Source organism: Cibotium barometz, chromosome 40 (genome assembly GCF_041138505.1).
Source record: "Cibotium barometz isolate CiBa-2024 chromosome 40, ASM4113850v1, whole genome shotgun sequence".
NCBI classification, from domain to species: domain Eukaryota; kingdom Viridiplantae; phylum Streptophyta; class Polypodiopsida; order Cyatheales; family Cibotiaceae; genus Cibotium; species Cibotium barometz.
In genome coordinates this window covers 20,965,521-20,988,061 of record NC_141085.1, presented here as the reverse complement: position 1 = coordinate 20,988,061, position 22,541 = coordinate 20,965,521, and positions in this window count along the sequence as shown.

Genomic DNA, 22,541 nt, shown 5'->3' with positions numbered 1-22,541 from the left:
TTTCCTTTTGTGAAGACTTCAGAGTGTCCTTCTTCTTATCAACATGCTTCTTTCTATAATCTTTGATATAGCAGGACCCTTCTTGTCATCGTAATAGAAACTTCTTCTTCTTCGGCTTCTTCTTCTTATCATTGTTATGGGCTACCACACCTCCAAGAGGGGACTCTACACATTTACCTAATGGATGAGCAATAGAACACAACCGTCGCCGTGGGGTACTTACTGATGCTTCGATCTCGAGTCCCTTGAGGCCTCCACGCTCACTTGTAAAGCTCCAAACTCCAAGCTCCACCTCCACACTATTACCATGGAGTCGCTCACACCATCACATAGACCAATCACACTCTCTCTCACTCTCTCATACAAGCATAAGCACACAAGCATGAAAGAGGCACAATGCTAGAATGCTCTCACTCCTCACTCTCTCTTAAGTCACAAGGGGAGAACTCTCATTATTATGAGAAAATGCCTCATATATAATTGGCCCTTATTCACACTTGGGTGCCCAAAACTTACTTACTCGGCCTTGGGTGGCCAATGTTGCATAATGTACAACCTTTATAGTGTCTTTTCATGACACTTATTAATGTCCTCAATTGAGGATCATGTTGTTAATCCAAATGGGATTAACATTTCCCCCTTCATGTAGGTTCTATCCTCAGAACTTGTTACCGAGGTCGAAAGACTGTCACCGAACTCATGTCGGTAGAAGTTGCATCTCAAGACTGGAGCTTCCAAAGAGTGCGACAAAATGCTGAGTGTGACTTCCAAAATCTAGTGTCTACCATGTCTTCAAATGTAAGATGCATGTAGGCTAGAAGACATCGTAAGCTGTGGTAGTACTACATCATTCCTCTGTCTGAAGGCCCTTGATTCATGTCAAACTTCAGGTGCTGTGCTTTCAAAGCCATCATAGGTTTCTTTTGGTTGATCTATTAGTACCACCAATAATTTCATAAACCTAATACTGGCCACAATGGCAGGATCAGGTATTCTTCACCACCATGCTCTGATCCAGGTCAGCAGAAAGTTGTTGCTATCTATTAGTACCACCAATAATTTCATAAACCTAATATTGGCCACAATGGCAGGATCAGGTATTCTTCACCATGCTTTGATCCAGTCGGCACAATATTATCATGTGGAGTCAAATCACGTACCTCTCCTGAGGTTGCCGTGGTGGAGAGGGGTTAGGTGCCAATACCTCCTCGGGGGCGAGAGTGTTAGTGGAAAAGTCTAATTCTAGTGGAGAGAAAGAAGAGTAGATATATTCAGCTTGGGAAGAGGTAGTAGGTGGTGCGCTAGGATAGGTATTGAGAAGCTTACTAGCTGTATTAGAATATACAGGAGGGTAAGTGTACTTTAAAACTGAAGAGGGACCTTCTTCTTCACCTTGACCAGTGCTAGGGGGTGAGTGGCTAGGCTTATGAGCTTTAAAAAAGTTTTGTATTTCAGGAATTTCGTCATTATCAATATCCAGGTAGTTTATGTGGGTGGTAATAAAATTATATCTTACATTGGTGAGCAATAGCCTCTAAATGCTTGTGGATATTAGTATAGAGTTTAAAAATGCTAACAAGGTGATATAATCTGGACTCACAGAGATTCAAATGTTGGTGAGTATTGTATACTTCTAGCCACCCATGACTAATTACCCATTGATAAGTATTTGCAACCACCTCGTAGTTGGCTGGCATCTCTGGTATGCCATCTGGAACAAACAAATCGAGTTTGTCGATACTGTTGGTCCAAGATTTGGAATTTTGGAGCATGCAACACCAACTACGGAGGTTTAGCACTATAGGATGCAAGGGGTAGAAGAAGATGTCTTGAGGGTTAGTTAATACAAGGTCCCCTCTCAAAACTCCCATGATGATGGTTGGGTCTACATCTCTTTCAGTATTTTATTTAATTAGGATTAATTCACCTAGGCCTATATCTTCAGCTAAGTTTATATCATATTGAAGTAATGAGAGTGTTAGTGTAGATAAAAACAAAGTTAGAGTGTGAGGAGGGGCTCAAGGAGCTACTGGCAAGCTGGCCCAACTCTGAGGTGCACACAAGGAGGATTCACAGATCATCTGTCGGCTCCAGGCGTAGACTCCTATCTTGTGGCGCTAGTTGACATGCGAGATCCTACATATGCAAGCATCGACATTGCTAGGTTGGTTGGAGATGGTTGTTTCCCAGATCATTCTTTCATTATCCATCTCCACAAATCTCCTTGTTGCATCTTCTTGTGCTCGTCGAGCAGTGGCTTCCCTTTGTTGTGCTTCAGTAATCTGATTGAGCCTTTATGCCGCCAATCTTTGTGTATCTTGTAATTTTATTGTTAGCTGTGATATGGTCTCTTCATTCTTTTGCGCCTCTACCTGGTTTGCGCTGATGGTTTCGTTGAGGGCCTTGATCCTTTCTGCATGCATTTTGTTTGCTTGTTCTCTTTCCTGTTTGCAGACTTTGCACTCTTTCTTGTTCTTCCTTGAGTTGGGCTGTTAGTAGCTCAACTTGTTGTTGAAGCACATATTCATTAGTCTTTGCACTGTCTTGGCACTCCTTTATTTGTCTGGCATGTAGAGTCGTGAGGTTCTGTGTGTGGGTGATCTCTTTTTGAAGTTGTTCTCTTTTGCCTGCTCTAGCTTTTCGTTTAAGTTAATGTTTTCGTTGATCTTGTGTACAATTGTTTGACTTAAAATGAGGTTATTACTTTCCAAGGAATTGTATCTCTTTTCCTGTTGCTCTGCAGCCCTTAAGCTCTTCATGATCACATCTTTGTGAGTTGACTCTGCTACTTCAAGGGTTGCCTTTACGCTTTGTACTTGTGCATTTGCATCTTTCAGCTGCTTCCAGAGGGTGGCGTTCCTGTCATGTAACATGTGTGTTATTAATAGGTGGCAACGCCATACCTTTTGCTCTTGTTCCCAGTGTGTACTTGTCTCAGCTTCCATTGCTTTCAGTGGATTGTGAAGGAGTTCCTCTAGACCTTCCATGATGGTTTCTTGGATGAAGTGTTGAGAATCCATGTATTGGAAGGAGGCGAGCTGGGGTAGCTGCTCTTTATCTTCCAACTTTATCTTTTGCTTGGAAGGAGGCGAGCTGGGGTAGCTGCTCTTTATCTTCCAACTTCCATCTTTTGCTTGGACTTAAAGGATCTGGTGATCGTTGTCTCTTACTTGACTCTAGGGGAGCCTCCAGTTCTTGCGTTGTGATTGGTACTTCTTCTACTACTCGCCCCTCCACAGCTTGGTTCCTCTGTGCTTGTTCCTCCACTGCCTCTATTGGTGTATCTGCTAGGTGTGAATCCTTGAAGGGAGAGAGGTCTTTAAAGATGAGTTGTGTGGGGCTTGCTAGAGGGGTGAGCTGTTGTTGTGGTTCTTCCACAATAGAACTAAGTAGCTTTTCTTGCAGGGCCTCTTGGTATGTTCGGATTTTAGTTGCCACCGCTACTTCCAGTTGTTGTGATTCTGTTGTTACATCCACAAGTATTCCTCTCATCTTTTTTTTGTTTTCTTTTTGCGGTCTTTTTTTATTTTCTTGATGAGATCCTGTGTTTCCATTAATGCTACCTTCCCCTCTTCTAACCTGCTATTAACTTCTGTAGCTTGGTCGGGGATGAGTGCTAGTTGCATCTGCTCCTCTGGGGGTTCAGGTTCAGAGGTCTCTTTGCTACGTGGTTAAGTACCTGAGTGAGGAGGTAAGGATTGTTGATTTTTGATTGATGAGCTTTCAGGTAATTTTCCATCTCCTTATGCATATAAAAAGCCCAGTCCTCCTCCTTTTCCTCATAAGCTTTAGCTATCTTGTTTAAGCCCACCCTGTTGTACCTATCTACTAGCTTTATTTGCATCATAAGTGACATCGCTCTGCATGCTTTTTGGTGGCTTCATCTCTGATGTTGTCGTATTTTGCTCCATTTGAATTGTAAGAATCTCTCTTGAACATCTCGTTGATTGGCATTGTATCAATGTTGTGCCTCTGGGCCTTCGCTGTAGCTGGGAGTTGTAAGGATTCTCTGATTAAATCCTTTGTGATGAGGAGCTATTTTGTGGTGCCATCCGCCTTTGTAATCTTTCCTCTCTTTGTCTACTTGTCGTATGTCCTTAGGTACTCAGTGCGCATAGAGGTCGGTGTCGACTATGTGAGGCAGTACCTCTGCCATTCTACCGAGGCCTACTTTGTCGAGTTTTGCTTTGACTTTAGTATCCTCTAATAGATGGAGGCACTCCAAGCTATGGCATTGTAGAGTCACCTTCCCATGGGGTGTGATGACTTCCTTCCTAAAACGAGGGTTCCTTGGAATGATTGGGCATAAGGGCCCAAGAAATTGGTCTTCAATTTGCTTGACCCTTGTAGTCAGTGACTAGTTGGGCACCCCATAGCACTGCTTGCTTGCGTGGTTGATGGTTGCTCGCGTGCTTCAAATTTGGAGATCGACATCTGTATCATCATATACAATCAGTCGAATGAGTGGTGGTAAGGTTTTTTTTTTGGTTCTACCTTGAGTTGGTAATTTAGTGTTAGTATGTTAATCCAGATGAGAGAATGTGAGTGTATTTGTATTTTAGTGATGAGTTACTAGGCGTGAAAATGACGTGAACCACCATGATGTGAATGTGCAGACATGAAACAGCATGGTGTGAAACAATTTGGTGTGAAACAGTGGGTCGTGAATGTGCAGACGTGAACCATCATGACGTGAATTGGTAGGACATGAAGCATCAAGATGTGAAAGACCAGTCATGAACCAACATGATGTGAATTGGTAGGATGTGAAGCATCAAGACATGAAAGACTAGTCGTGAAGCATCATGACGTGAATTGGTAGGACGTGAAGCATCAAGACATGAAAGACCAGTCGTGAACCATCATGACATGAATTGGTAGGACGTGAAGCATCAAGACACGAAAGATCAGTCGTCGTGAACCATCATGACGTGAATTGGTAGGACGTGAAGCATCAAGACGTGAAAGACCACTCGTCGTGAACCATCATGACGTGAATTGGTAGGATGTGAAGCATCAAGACGTGAAAGACCAGTCGTGAATCATCATGACGTGAATTGGTAGGATGTGAAGCATCATGTCGTGAATGACCAATCGACGTGAATGATCATGATGTGAATTGGTAGGACGTGAAGCATCATGTCGTGAATGTGCAGATGTGAGAGTGCAGGGACGTGAATCTGTAGTCATGGGTTTATATCGTGCGTGCACATGTTCAAGTATGGAGTTTTTTCATATTATTGAAACACGGCATGTCTTGATTTCATACAATGGATTTATATGCAACACAAGATGGCAGGCATTCAATTATTCAATCAATTGATTCTAATGCATATGTTTAGTCTCACACAATCAATTGACATCATAATAGACAAAAGATAGAAAGAAAAAAGGAAAGAAAAAGGAGAAAATAAAAAGAAGAAAGTCAAGCTCCCACCTCAAAGGTCTTGGGTGGGCGGTTGAAGGAGGTTGAAGGTAAGCGCGTGATGCACGAAAGTAGCTCGAAGATGATGAAGACCCAAATTCCACATGATGCAAAGTGACAAAATGAAGACAAAAAATCGATTTTATAACATGGCCGTCGGAAAGGGCAGCTACGTTTAATGAAGAAGCCATGTGTCATTTTATAATTGGCTGTCGTAGTTCTTACCGTTTCACAGCATGAAACTCGTCGCACTTTTTCACGACATGAAATGCCAAACAATGGTTCGCGACATGAACGACTGTAGGGTGGTTCACGACGTGAACCATTTTCCTACAATTTCACGTGGATTTTATAAGATTTAATTTTTATCTTTTGTGCTCAAATACTCACACATGCATATGATGATGCATTGCTTACCTTGTCCCTTTAATTTTACCATGAAAACCAAGGGTTCACCTTGGTAATTTTGGGCATTTGCTGATGTCTTTTTAATTCTATGTGGGAGCTTCTTATTGTTCCTCCCACCTAACTAAATATTTTTGTTGCTGTGTCTAAATGTGTATGGCTTCCATTTAGAACATCTTTGCCTCTACCTTCACATGTCTTGTTCAATTCTGTAGTCAGAGTAGGTGTTGTTGTTGCCTTGGTCATTCTCAACTCAGTTGGCTAAATTTTCTTTATCCTCCACACAAGAGCCGGTGTGGTGTTGGCTCTATCGGGGAGTTGATGCTGCAAGCCCTCACATCTCTTTGTATATTGATTCGAACCTATTGTGGTTTTGGCCATGGACTTTGGTTTGGGTACCCATATTGTTGTATTGCCTTGATAGTAGCCTTGTGCTCACAGTATGTTCTTTCGGACCCATTGCTGGTGACAATCATGAGGCCTCTGCAAGTGCTTGGAGTTTTGCCACTTGGTAGGTGTTGGCCATGGCCGACTTTTGAATTGTGTTTTCCCCTGAATCCATTCATTACTCATTGTCTCCTTCCTCTCAGGTTGATCCTTAAGTTGATTCTTGGGCACCCATTTATGTGTGCCCTTGTATGTTGGGTATTGTGTAGGCAAATTTAGCGCAATGGGTACAGATTTTGTTTTTCGAGGTGTTGCCTCTACAATGATTTGTTCCCCTTGATTTTCTGAGTTCCATAATGGTATAGACATGAACTTCTCATCGATGCTCAGCGATGCTGTTCTTTCTTCCCATTGAATATTGCACTTGTTGGCATAGATCCAAGATCGTCCTAGGATCATCTCTTCCACCATTGTACCTGCAGGCATCACAAACACCTTTCCGACCAAGGAATTATTACTGATGGAAATATTAACATTTAAATACCCCTCGGCCTTTATGGTTGTTAGGTGAACACTGCGAACTTGTGCATATGTGGATTCAAGGTGTGGTTTTTCTAAGGCTACCCAAGTATCATATGAGATCAAGTTGTGTGGCCACAATTATGTGCCGGGCTTGGGATGGATGTGCCGCTGGACTAATCGGTCCCAAAAAATCTATCCCCCATTTCTCAAATGGTTGCCTTATGATGATGGGGGTTAGCAGCATCTTGTCCTTCTGTTGTGGAATAGCAAAACGTTGACATTCCTCGCATTGTTTGATGAACTCTATGGCATCCCCAAATAATGTAGGCCACTAGAGTCCAGCTTGAAGCACTTTTCAAGCTGTAATTTCTCTAGCGAAATTCCCGCCTGCTATCCTTGAATGAGATTCTTCCAGTATGGTTACGAATTCATCCTCTCTTATGCACCGTCTGAGCACATCGTCTTTGCCTAGCCTATATAGTTCTCCCGCAATCAATTGATATGGTGCCATAAGCTTAATAAGCCGCCACATCTTATCTTTGTTTAAGGGTATATCCTGCGAAAAACCATTAGCTAAATCTTCGCTCCACTTAGGCACCATATCCAACTTGAATAAACAAGCATCATGAAGGTCATCATCGACACCAGTTGTTGGTTCTCCATTTGGAATTCTAGACAAGTGGTCGGCCAACACATGCTGTGTTCCCTTCCTTCTTATGACAGTAAAGTCAAATTCCAACAACAATAGTAGCCAACGGGTGATTCTTCCCATGGTGCAAGGTTTATTCACTAAATATAGTAAGGCTTGATGGTCTACAAAAAAATATGAATTTGTTGGCCAAGAGATAATGTCGATATTTCTTGACGGCGTAGACCATGGCCAATCCTTCTCTCTCTATAGTGGTATAGTTCACATCTGTATCATTCAACTAACGACGACTAGCGAAGCAAACTGGATAGTACAATTTGAACTCACCCGGTTGGGGCTAGCACACAACCAATAGCAAAATTTGATGCATCGATGTGTACGTGAAATATGAGATCCCAGTTGGGGGGTCGCAAAATAGGCACGCTTGCCAAGGCTTGCTTCGGACGATCATAAGCCTCTTGACACTCCTCAGTCCACTCAAAGACAATGAGAAGTTTGTACAAGGGTCTGGCTATCTTAGCATAAAAAATGATGAAGCGTCGATAATACCCCACATGACCCATAAACCTTTGCACTCCCTTGTAGTTGGTAGGATGTGGTAGCTCCAAGATTAGTTTGACCTTGCTATCATCAATGGATATACCATTCTTTGAGACTATGTGTCCCAATATCACACCATGCTTGACCCAGAATTGGCACTTCAAGGGGGTATGCGATATAATCGGCAACGTTCAAACACTTTCCTCAAGCAGGCCAAATGATCTTCCCATCAAGAATGTGCACATAAATCATCAATAAACACCTCCAACCACTTTTGCAAGTAGTCCTTAAAAGCTGTGCACATCAATCGTTGAAAGGTTGCCGAGGCATTTGTGAGACCGAACGGCATAACCTTGTAAGAAAATGTCCCCCACATTGTGTTGAAAGATGTCTTATATTGGTCTTCTGGTGCTATGGACACCTGATTATACTCGAAAAAACCATCCAAGAAGCTGTATGCTTCCCTCCCAACCACTCTTTCCAAGACATGTTCGGTATAAGGTAATGGGTAATGGTCCTTTTGAGTGGCCGCATTTACTTTTTTAAGATCGACACATACTCTCAGTTTTCCATTCTTTTTAGGCACTATCACAATAGGTGACAACCAATCCGTATGTTCGATCTCATAGATAAAGTCGACAGCGAGCTTATCAATTTCCTCCTATTGCATACTTTGGATTCATCTGGTATGGTTTCTTCCTAGGCTAGTCTCGAGCCTTCCATGATTGGAATCATATGTTATACCACCTCCGGCGGTACCCCTTTCATTTCCTTGTGATTCCACGCGAAACAATCCTTATATTCCTTGAGGAGAGCAACGAGTTCTTCGTCCTCTGCAGAAATCAAATCTTTAGCAATGTATACGGGCCGTGCTTCTTCCCCTAGTCCCGCAATATCAGCCTCAAGGTATCTCAACCATTGGGCATCCGAAGGTCTGCTTCGCAGCAGGGCACTTCGTCGGGCTAGGTACCATTTCTGTCTCCACCACGTCTAAGGCATTGAACTGGTACGGCTTCATGCCACAGTACCTTCTGTACTTGATGTTCCCCCGTGATTCCTCATCCAATGTTTTCCAATTAACCATGCAAATAGAAGTCGTGGAGGCGGTCCCAGATTCCAAATACTGTGTTCCTTGGCATTACATCAATGGTAGCCAACACATGCATCCAATTTTCACTGAAGTTCGGGGGAGGTAGTGACTCATACATTCTTGTTTCCTCCTCCTCCTTCAGTTTCCCTCTCTGTAGGTTGGCATATCTGTATGGATGTGGTTCGCTCTGTTGTGACCGAATCATTACCAAACAATTGCCCTTCCATGGGGTGTGCTTTCCATGCTCTTAGATCAATCTTCAAGATTTGTGAGTCCCTACGTACATACACATGATCCAAATCCCAATCATGCACCAATTTGGATTCTCTCATGAAAGGTCGTTCCCAATATTATGTCATATGTATCACAGGTTGGCATAGGAAGTTCATGACCACAAATGTATGACGATAGCGAAACGTAAAAAGTCTGAATTTAACATTCTCCAAGAGCCCAATGTGTCTTAAAGATGTTCCATCAGCCATTTTAACAATTAGATCTGCTTTTTTTAGATCAGGTTTCTCCCAGTTTTCCCAGCAATGTTTGGTAATGATGCTAGCCCCTGCCTCACCGTCCACGATAGCCAATGCCTTGTATCCATTATGATGAAGCAGGATGGTAGCGTTCATGTTGTCACTTTCATAGTAGCGTCCCAGTTGGTTAACTGGTATCTTAATGACTCGAGTTTCCTTTGTATGCTTCGAGGTTCTTTCTGCCAGGGGTGGCAGAGTCTCATCTATATTATCGTCTAGCCTTAGACCGCCCTCGACCCATTCTTTTACATCTATCCATAAGGTTGGTGAATTGCGTAATAGTTGCCCCAATGGCATCTGGACAGGCATGGATAGTACAGCCGTGAGGCTTCCTATATCCCTAGGTTCCTTGGATATAGAGGGTTCTTCCTATGTAGGTGGCTCGTATTCTTCCATGGGGAAGGAATGAATCGACCCCCCAACTCATTTTCCTCAAACATTCTAGACATTGTGTTTGTTTGGGATTCCTCTTCTGTTCCTCCTAATTTCTTTACTCTTCTCCTGCGGCCAGATCTGGAAATAGTTGCATCCGCGCGGTTTCTTCCTTTTTCTCTTGCTTGAGCTTGAGCTCGTGTTAGGACATTGAGCAGTGTGATGTTCCCAAATGCACACTAATGGTATGGATGGTGGCTTGATTAGCAATATAAGTAGAGCCACTTGCTCGGTAAGGACAATCTTTGATCAAATGATCAATTCCACATTTAGTGCAGGTGAGCACTGGCATGTCATTGGGCGTGGTCGCCACTTGTTGTGGTTGGTGTGCATGATTCATATTTTTGTTTGGGCATTTGGCTACTCGATGTGGCCCACCGTAGCCATACCATTGTAAAGGTCCTATTCTCAGATTTAAGTTTATTTCCTTGCCCTTCCACTGTACCATGGTTTGAAACACAGGTACTGGCGCGTTATTCTGTAGGACATAGTATTCTGGCGTGACCTCAGCCATGTCCTCGTAGTATTCCCCGCTAAGTTCTAATTCCCGCACCATGTTGACATCTTCTGATGGCTCTTCGATCACTACTGGATTGATCTTCTTGTGGTGGTTGTGGTGGTAGAACTAGTGGTGTGGCAAGGGCGAAGCGTCTTGTACCCGGAACATCCCCCTAGGTAAGTAGGAAGAGTTGGGTTGTCCAAGCAGCAGTGGGCAGTGATCTGCATAGGTGGTGCTGGAAAGCCAATGGGGTTCTATTTGCTTGTAGCTGTGCCACATTTTGAAACCTTGGATATCTACACATTGAAGTGTCATGATTTCCCAATTTCACACAGTGAGCACAATAAAGTAATGGCCTTGCCCTTAACTGTGGACATTCGGTGGCGGTATGATTTAATCTGCACATGGCCCGAGCACCACACCAATTCCTTGCGGGGGTAAAGGTGACTATGCCCATGCCCAGATGTCTCTCTTCCCTCCCTGACCTTTAATTTTTATAATATGGCATTGCTGAGCTCGTCTACAGTCATGTTTCCGACTTGCTTACTTCGAGCTCCAATTTCTTGGTGACTCGAGACACGCGAAGTCGTGGTTGCTGTAGATGTTCTAACATCTTCGGGTTGTGGCAATTCTAACATATTATCTTTATATTCGATTACCAATTTGCAGCATGCATCAAGAGTACCTGGCCAGGCTAATCATGCATTTTATGGTCTCTAACCCCTCTCTGGAAACAAGGCAACAATTGACCATCTGTCAACCTTTCCCGAAGTTTGCACCTTGAATTTAAGTGCTTCAGAGACGAGAGACAGTCTCTCATCGACTCATCTTCCTTTTGTTTGATGTTATGTAGTTATGCCACAGGGCTCCATCTGTCACCACTGTGCAGGCAAAATTGGGCACAAAAACATTCTTTAACCTTATGAAGTTAACCTTATCCTCAAGCTTAAGGGTTATGAACCACTGATGAGCTTTTCCCTCTAAGGTCAGTGAGAAGGCATGTATCATGGTCACATCACTGATCAGTCCGCAGGTTTCACATGTGGATTCAAAAATCTCTACATGTTGGATAGGATCCCTATCCCCAGAGAACTTTTGGACAAGTTTTGAAATGATATGGGGTTTCATCTGGGAAGGTCAAGGTTCTAGAGTAGAGCCTAGTTCCCTGACCATCCCCCTCTATTGCCATATTTAATAGGTCTGCCCTTGTGGCCACGTTAAGGTCCATGGCTAGATCGTTTCTAGGCCTCTGGGGAATTGCTCCCCCCCTTCCTAGACCTCGTCCCCTACCTGTATTGGCTCTCCTAGGTATCTTAGGTTCATGGACTGGTCCAGTTGTGGTACCCTCGTAGAATTCCCCATTAGTCGCCTCTATGCACTTTTGTGTAATTAAAAGTTCCATGTCTTGTAAGAATGTAGGGTTATTGATCATTAGCTCAATATCCTTCTTGGTGTAGAGTCGGTCCTCTACTTCTACAGCCAAGTTAGCTAGATTACCCTCTTCTTCTCTGGTTGTTAACCCTTCCTCCATTCTGGATTCCTCATTGATGGGTTCCAAGTTAAGAATTTCTCCCTCACTTCTACGTGTAGCAATTTCAGGTTCTTTTCCTCGTGTTGGAGTGGGTTAACACTTCCTATCTCCTTTCTCTCAGCTCCCTCTTGTCCTACAAGTATCAAGCTCTTATTTCCTTAAGCTCAATTCTCGGAGTTGTCGTTCTACCTCACTTCGTTGGAGGTCCAATTCCACTTCCTCAGTGGTAGGAAAGAATATTTGGCTTGTCCTAGCTACACTTTCCACATCTCGTCTAATTCGAGGGGTGCCAGTATTTGACGGCCTAGAATTCAACACTTGGAATGGCACTTCTTGTCTTGGACTGAGTCCAGCGCTAGTTGACGGACCCATGCCCACAAATTGCACTTCTTCATCATCATGACTAGTTTGGAGATCGAAAAATCCTCGGGCGATATCAATGATCCCACTAGACTTGGTTGGGGAGTGTGGTTTCTCTTCTTCCCCAAACCCAGCGTATCTCAGCCCTTCTTTCATGGATTCTTCACTACTAGTTTCAGCGGTGGTCAGGTTTCTCAAAACACTCAAGTGTGTGCTTTGCAGAATGTCCTGCTCCCACACTTCTTTGGTAGGAAGTTCCTAGATGATTTGATGCACTATCGTCCAGCAGCGTAAGATCGTCTTCGATGAGTTTTTCGGATCTTAAGTGCATGTATGTATGATTTGATAAGCTATTAATCACCCCAAATTGATTCAATTTCTGATTATATTGCTCTGTTCAAGAGGCGTGAATTAGCAGAGAATGTTCACGTCGTGAAACAGTAGGAGTCGTTTCACGTTATGAAACTGCAGGAAAATGGTTCACGTCGTGAATGGTTTTCTTGTACTTTCACGTGCTCAACAATTTTCCTCCTTAGGGTTAAATTCCTTCTTTTAGTCAAATCCCCTTTCCTTAGCCGACCCTCACAGCCTTGGTATTGTCAATCCGTTGGTTTAGCCTTCACATGAACCTGCAGGATTTCTTTCATGTCATCAAACAGTAAGTGTTTCACGCCGTGAACCGCTTCAGAAATGGTTCACGCCATGAAAGATTTACTGCACTTTCACGTGCTCCAAATTTTGGTAGATTGCACCGTGTCAGAGGTGTCAGGATATTGGAATATAATCCCGTGATTTTCAGCGATAATCCCGGCACTGATTATGTGAGCGATTCGCAGGGCGTGAAACTACAGAGAAATGGTTCACGGCGTGAACAACTTTCCTGCACTTTCACGTGGATTTTCCTACGTCGGCAGTTTGTGGTTTTGGGTGCATAATACTTATCCAAATGATGAAAATTAGATTGTGCCAATGCGAAGGCAAGAAATGCAAGTTCCTGGCTCAATCAATGGTCCTTTATGTTTTTTATTTTCTTGAATTTTTTGAAAAAAGAAGGAAACAACACCCAACCTGCTTCTTCACATTGGTGTTTTTTGTGATGCTAACTTCAAAATTATCAAGAGTAACTAGTGAATCCTTTCCTAAACTACTCAACCACAACATTCACAGCTTCAAAACTATATCTTTTTTCTCAACCACACACACTTTATCCATTCATTTTCCACACAATGCACTACCAGATTGTAAAGGCAATAATGAATACTATGCAATGGGAGTTGAAACTCAAAGAGTATGGAAGAAACAAAGGTGTTTTCCCCCGGCAGAGCGGCGCCAAAAATGTTATGGGCTACCACACCTCCAAGAGGGGACTCTACACATTCACCTAATGGATGAGAAATAGAACACAACCATCGTGGGGTACTTACCAATGCTTTGATCTCGAGTCCCTTAAGGTCTCCAAGCTCTCTTGTAAAGCTCCAAACTCCAAGCTCCACCTCCACACTGTCACCATGGAGTTGCTCACACCATCACATAGACCAATCACACTCTCCCTCTCTCTCTCTCATATAAGCATAAGCACACAAGCATGAAAGAGGCACAATGCTAGAATGCTCTCACTCCTCACTCTCTCTTAAGTCACAAGGGGAGAGCTCTCAATAGCACAAAGGGGATTGTGTCCTTTTCATTATGAGAAAATGCTTTATATACAATTGGCCCTTATTCACACTTGGGCGCCCAAAAATTACTTACTAGACCGTGGGTGGCCAATATCTCATAATGTACAACCTTTATAGTGCCTTTTCATGACACTTATTAATGTCCTCAATAATTGAGGATCATGTTGTTAATCCAAATGGGATTAACAATCATTAGAAGATGTCGTGCCTTTGTCTTTAGCATTGGCCAAAAATGTAGCATCATTGCTATCTCTCGGATCTTGAGCCGTATCTCCTCTTCAAGTAACATAGCACTAATATTTAACTTGTCAAAGTGAGTAAGGCCTCATGGTTATGAAAAGTCTCTCATTCGTGGAGGTCCCTGGTTCAATACGCAAGAAAGTTGCAAAAACAAGGTTCTTTTTTATACATTTATGTGACCTTTGTAATAATGAACAATACAACTTTCTTATGTTCATGGATATCTAATAATGAATTTCCGTCGAGCATGCACAAAGATGACGTGACAATTGTTGTGGGAGGTTCACATGAACCCATAAAAGTGTGCAATAAATAAAATACTGAAAAATAAATAGAACAAACAAGATACTCAAATCTCAATATTGGGTCCAATCTGCCCCCACACGAGTGAGCCCACGTTTCCTCTTAGTGTACTTAAATATATTTCATGAGTAGCCTTTGGGGCTCAAAAATAGTATACTTTTACAAAAATGTCGACTTCCTCAAGAATAGTATTCTTCAAAAGTGGTTGCTTCAAAAATAGCTTTCTTGAGCATGGAAGCTAGGCTTCTTTTAAAAATAGGTGTGAGCCTTGAACCTTATAAAAGTGCACATGTCCTGAAAAATAAAATATACACTAGGGAGCTTTTACATGACCCAATTAACATATATACGTTGCTAATAAATATGAACAGCATCTAAATAAATTAATGGTTCTTGTTGTCACACAAAATCAAATATTATTTATCGATATTCAGAATTTGTCATCTCAAAATATATTTCCTGATCATCACTAGCTCGCGTCCATTATCCAGTCCAATGATCTGCACTTGCATCAACTAGCTAATCAATTAATGAATTAATTGATAAAAAATAAACATCCATATAAAATTTCATATCAATAAGACAATGCAACCAATACTTTCCACGTATGTACGGATTCACCCACGTACGCGTAAAGTAAGCTATGACCACCCAGATTTAGAAAGGCGTCCCAATCTAAACCCGTCTAGGAGAATTTATATTTTTATTCCTAGGTTTTTATGTTATAAACCTAGGAATAAAAATATTCAATGAATTCTTTGAAGAATCCATAATTACACAACATGGGAAAATATGAAATATTCCATGAATTCATTCTCAATGGATGACAAGCAACTGTCCTCAGTTGTCACCAAAATCATCAATAATAATCATGGGCTAGTATCCCTGTAAGATGCAATCAAGGATGGATAGGTGGCAAGGGCATGATCAGGTAACCATTGAGAATATTTAATGGGGTGTCTTAGATATCTGAACATTTCCTTTGGTTCTTTTCTAATTCAATCTAATTTAATGATAGAAAGAAAAAAATATAAATACATGAATATACAAAATATCATATAGTTGGAGCCAAAAAAAACGTTTTGTTGTGACATGGGTTATGGATAAAATGAGTCTACAATCCTCTATAAACATTTGTTTCCATGGTCACGAAAATAAAATATGCACTAGGGAGCATGTAATGGTTCTTGTCTCGTCACACAAAATCAAATATTATTTATCGATATTCAGAATTTGTCATCTTAAAATATATTTATTGATCATCACCAGCTCGCCTCCATTATCCTGTCTTCCAATGATCTACACTTGCATCAACTAGCTAATCAATTAATAAATTGATTAAAAAAAATTAAACATCCATATAAAATTTCATATCAATAAGACAATGCAACCAATACTTTCCACGTATGTACGGATTCACCCACGTATGCGTAAAGTAAGCTATGACCACCCAGATTTAGAAAGGCATCCCAATCTAAACCCGTCTAGGAGAATTTATATTTTTATTCCTAGGTTTTTATGTTATAAACCTAGGAATAAAAGTATTCAATGAATTCTTTTAAAAATCCATAATTACACAACATGGGAAAATATAAAATATTCCATGAATTCATTCTCAATAACATTCCCCGTGGATGACAAGCAACTGTCCTCAGTTGTTGTCACAAAAATCATCAATAATAATCATGGGCTAGTATCCCTGTAAGATGCAATCAAGGATGGATAGGTGGCAAGGGCATGATCAGGTAACCATTGAGAATCTTTAATGGGGTGTCTTAGATATCTGAACATTTCCTTTGGTTCTTTTCTAATTTAATTTCTAATTTAATGACAGAAAGAAAAAAATATAAATACATGAATATACAAAATATCATATAGTTGGAGCCAAAAAAAAACATTTTGTTGCGACATGGGTTATGGATAAAATGAGTCTACAATCCTCTATAAACATTTGTTTCCATGGTCATGAAAATAAAATATGCACTAGGGAGCATGTAATGGTTCTTGTCGTCACACAAAATCAAATATTATTTATCAATATTCAGAATTTGTCATCTCAAAATATATTTCCTGATCATCACCAGCTCGCCTCCATTATCCTGTCCAATGATCTACACTTGCATCAACTAGCTAATCAATTAATAAATTGATAAAAAATAAACATCCATATAAAATTTCATATCAATAAGACAATGCAACCAATACTTTCCACGTATGTACGGATTCACCCACGTACGCGTAAAGTAAGCTATGACCGCCCAGATTTAGAAAGGCGTCCCAATCTAAACCCGTCTAGGAGAATTTATATTTTTATTCCTAGGTTTTTTTGTTATAAACCTAGGAATAAAAATATTCAATGAATTCTTTTAAGAATCCATAATTACACAACATGGGAAAATATAAAATATTCCATGAATTCATTCTCAATAAAATTCCCCGTGGATGACAAGCAAATGTCCTCAGTTGTCACAAAAATCATCAATAATAATCATGGGCTAGGGTAAGATGCAATCAAGGATGGATAGGTGGCAAGGGCATGATCAGGTAACCATTGAGAATCTTTAATGGGGTGTCTTAGATATCTTAACGTTTCCTTTGGTTCTTTTCTAATTCTCACGACAAATAGTGGTGTCGTCTTCTATTCTATACCCGCACAAATAATTCCATATTGTTCCATAAGTTGGCAAAACTAAATGTTTGGGGGAAACACCTGTGTGTTGCCTATAGGTACTATAACATATCAAGATTCATGGTCGTTTGCTAAGATTTTTGCCCATTCATCCTCTTGTTTATTACCAAATATAAGGAGTAATGCCTGGAATGAATGTGCATTACGCGTTGAAATGTATGCAAGACACAGGCATTCAGCCATAAGTTGTAGTAGTTCGGATAACTGTCGTGGATTTTGTGGATTCTGATTAGTCATTGGGAAGGGTACGTATTTTTTTAAGGCAAAAAGAAAGTCAAAATAGGTTAGTTATAAAAGAAATGTGAAATAACATTACGTCGATAAAGCCTTTGAGATACTCCGGTTGGTTGTAAGATTTCGAAAATCTCCTCTTTGTTGTAATGCTTGATGTGTAATTATGAAGGAGCAAGTTTTATGTTGCTTTTATAAGTCTTAATAGCTTCTTTTTCCTTTTCTTTTCTTTTTCTTTTTTTTTCAAAGTCTAACAAGATAAAAGAAAATTTGAAAAGCCCTAAGCTTTATAGAAGAATGTTAAACTCTTATGGGTTGAAAAGAAAGAGAATGAAACTATTGTAAGCTGCTTTTTTTATATATATATAAATCTTTTAATAATAGTAAAGCTTTTAAAGCTTTGGGAGTGACTAAGCGGCAGCATAAAGCAAAGGAAGAGAGAAGCGAGGGCATCCCAAAGGGGAAAAGAAATCGATGGGTTGCCAGCAGAGCAGCGCGCAACAGAGGGATTAAAAAATAAAAATAAAAAAATCGGGCAATAGCGCATATAGAGAAACAAACCCTTTTTTTAAAAAAATAATTGGATAAAAGAATCCTTTCCAACGGTTGAAGTATCCAATTTTTGAATTATGAAGCTTCCAAAATTTTGATGATAGGAGAACACATCCATAAGGCTTGATCTTGAAGAGAATGAGGGAACCAAAAAGTGGTTTTGCAAGCTTGAAGGTGGTTTTTGAAAATGGACAAGTGGTTTTCCAACCTTGGATGGACCATTAGGTAATAGATTTATGGGTTTTTGTTACCCATTGTACATAAATTAGGCTTTCTTGAAAAACCTTAAGCTTTTGTATGCTTTGAATGAAAAATTTGACCTTTGGCCAAGCTTTTTTCCACATCTTTATGCACTAGCTCTTCACAGTTTCAATCAATTACAAATCAAATGGCTCTCATACCATTGTTGTGGAAGTGATACCATTGTTGTGGGAGATCATAAAAGTGATTGCGATAAATAAAATATTAAAAAATAAATATAACAAACAAGATACTCAAATCTCAATATTGGGTCCAATTTTTCCCCACACAAGAGTGAGCTCACTCTTCCTCTTGGTGTACTTAAATATATTTCATGAGTAGCCTTTCGGGCTCGAAAATAGTATACTTTTACAAAAATGTCAGCTTCCTCAAGAATAGTATTCTTCAAAAATGGCTTGCTTCAAAAATAGTTTTCTTGAGCGCGTAAGCTAGACTTCTTTTAAAAATAGGTGTGAGCCTTGAACCTTATAAAAGTGCACATCTTAAAAAATAAAATATGCACTAGGGACCTTTCACATGTCCCAATTAACATATATACATTGCTAATAAATACAATAGCATCCAAATAAATTAATGGCACTTGTCATCACAAAATCAAATATTATTTGTCGATATTCAAAATTTGTCATCTCAAAATATATTTCCTGATGATTACCAGCTCGCCTCCATTATCTGACTCAATGATCTGCACTTGTATCAACTAGCCAATCAATTAATAAATTAATTGATTAAAAATAAACATCCATATAAAATTTTATATCAATGAGACAATACAACCAATACCTCCCACGCATGTACAGATTCACCCGCGTACGCATAAAGTAAGCTATGATCGCCTGGATTTAGAAAGGCGTCCTAATCTAAACCCATCTAGGAGAATTTATAACATAAAAACCTGAGAATACAAATATTCCATGAATTCTTTTAAGAATCCATACACAACATGGGAATATATAAAATATTCCATGAATTCACCCTCAATAACAATAATACCCATGGGTTGACGATAATCTTTGATGTGCTAACATATAGTTCATCTTTATCGGGCCTTTGATATGCTAGCAAATTGTCATAAGAATTCCTTTCAATTATATGACATGGCATTGAGATAAATGGATTCTTTGAGGTGAGAACTCTCATTTTTATGAGAAACTCCATTTAAAAACTTCAAATTTTCCATGCTTTTTTTCATTAGAAAAATTTAGGAAGTCTCGAAGTCTGGACATGTTGAGACTTCATGTGAGAAATTGGTGTTCTTTTATCTGAACCATTGGTTAAGAGGGTACCAACAATGGATAAGGACTAGCAGTTGTTTGAATTAGGATTTTACCCGAAGAGAGACAAAGAATGAGAAGTATGTGCCTTGAAATCACATATGCTTTGTTTTCTTAAGAGTACTTGGATTGCATGCCCAAGTACATCACTTCATCCATGAGGCCACGCTCATCACAAAGCAGAGTTACTTTTTATTTGCTTATTCAAGTTATCCTTCCAATTCCACAGGCATATTTATTCTTTCTCAACTATGATATTATTTGCTCCACCATTGAAAATTATTCTCAATACTCTCCACAAATTGCTCTTAAAACTCTCCAACTTGTGCTTATCTCCCATAAATCCTTCAAACTTAGGATAATATAGACACATGCAGATGAACTAGCATATAAGATTTGAGGTCTATGTCCTTGTTGTGAACTAATCTTGATACCTTAGATTTGATCACTCTCATTTCTTCATATGCAAGTGAAAACTAACGTTAAACGCATATCTTATCAGTTTTTTTCCACCAAATATTAGCTAGCATAAATTTTGCAAGGACATATGGCATAGAAATGAGTGATACTTTTACAATGAAAGCATGAGAAGTTTCCACTCTCTCGTTTAACATCAACATGAAAAATTGAACATCTTTACATTTATAGCTTCTCAATCTGACCCGTTTATAAATTCTCCTAACCTATTTTTGCTAGCAAAGGGAGATAGCATCCTCTCTCGCTTCATGTTCCCTTTCTCTTGTCCATGTTGTCACCTCTTGCATCTCTCTTGCTTTTCACGTTTTCTCTCTCTTGTCCTTCTGTTCATGTGAGGCTACAAACTTATCATTCATTTATTAACACAGTACACATAACTTCATTTTACCCCTACAAATCTTTTGAGTCTACAAACTTAACACTACCTTATTCATAGGAGATGGATTTGGCATGTTGATTGGATAGAGCATGAAAATTTGAGCACCTCTACTCCTTATAGCTTCTCACTTTGAGCTACCGTTTGTAAGTTATGATCTCTCTTTTTTGTGCCTCCCAACTTACTTTTGCTAACAAAAATACCTAGTGGGCGATGGATTTGGCACCATGGTTTAAAATAAGTAAGCATCTTTGCTTTTTACAACTCCTCAATTGAGCTACCACTTGCAAGTTATAATCAAATTTTGGGGTGCTTCCTAACCTATTTTTGCTAGCGAAAATACCTAGTGGGGAATGGATTTGACATCATAGTTGGATAGAGCATGAAAATTTGAGCGTCTTCTCTTTTTACACTCTTTGATCTCAACACCCGTTTACAAGTTATGACCATTTTTTGGGTGCCTTCCAACTTATTTTTGCCAACAAAGGAGATAGATTTGACATTATGATTGAATCAAGCATTAAAATTTGAACGCCTTTGCTTCCTAGCCTATGGGGAATATGTTTGTGTACTGGGAAACCAATTTTTAGCATGCGTAGGCACGTGTACGTGTGTGTGTGTAAAGGGCAACCAACTTTTAGCATACATATGCGCGTGTGTGCACAGCCATGTATGGGTTGTATACAAAAAGCTTACATAGCTATTTAGAATTGAGTGCATGTGTACGTGTGTACCTGTGTGTGTGTACAACCATGCATCGATACAAGGCATTAAGTGCATGTGTGTGCAAGGTTTTTTGCTTGGTTGTGTAACATCTCTTGCCTTATTCAAATTTATTAGACTAAATTGAATATCATAAGTGTCTGCATGTAAATCTTAGAATGCTTGGGCAGCATGGATATGCTGCCTCGTAAAGTGTATAGAGTACCAAAGAGATGAAATCATATGATCTAGCTAATGTGTTGAAAACAAACAAAACACATAAGCCTTATCTTTTAATTAATATGTATTCATAGGCCACTAACAAGTTGAGGATTCATTTTTAGGGTTACTGTAAAGAAACAATATAGAAAAAAAATTCAAGACTAAAAGGAAAATTGATTCCAATTGTTCACCAACACAAAATCAAGAATGTCAAGCTAAATTTGGAGACTAATTGTGAGGGACAAATCGGATGCGAAATATAGAAGAAGCCTCTCGCAGAATCGTTACAAAAATCCTTGTATAAAATGTTAACCGATATCAATCCTTCATTAAAGAATTAATCATTTTGAATACAACAATGCTTCTACGATGTTTTTTTTTAAGGAATATACACAAGGCATGGCAATTATGGCAAAGAGGTGGCACAATTCTCTCCACAAATTTCATAAACATAAGAAAAGGTGCCCTTCACCCATTTAGAATATCGCTTTCAATATCTACAACGCTCCATGATATGAAACATGGGCTTAGAGCTTGTCATCATGTCTGTCCTTCGCTCTCTTGTACTCCCTCAGTCTCCTCTGGATGAAAGCCAGTAGTCAATTCAAGATACTATGTTGAGAGAGAGAGTTGTCACCAAGGATACTATGTTGATGTAACTCTTCCTCTAACTTCTTAATATAAATAGCCGTTACTTTGAAAAAAAAAAACATGGGCTTAGAACCCGTTGGAGCAGCCCACTTCCTAAGGAACTTCAATAGAAGATACAAGAAAGTATGGCAGCCACTTTCTGGGGAACCTCAATGACCTGTTCTCCGATTTAAAATCTTAGTCACATAAACCCTGATGCACAAAATAAGCAACCAGCATACATAGTTATGGGGCTACTACTACAAGCTTCGTTACCATGCAAAAGTTGACCATAGGTCTATTACACTCGCACTTTCTCTACTTCTGTATTGTCTTTCACCATTATGTCAAAGGAGATGGCTACCTATGTTTGCATGGTGAAATCTGTTTTAAAAAACGTATTACCTGTAAGACTGATTCTTTTGCCTAGCTTAATTCTACGGAATTGAAGCTTCTGTAGCTCAAGTTGCTAGAAGAAAAGTATAAAAGCTTACTGTCTTGCACTTCATTTTTTCAAAAATTAGAGGCTCTCTGCCCC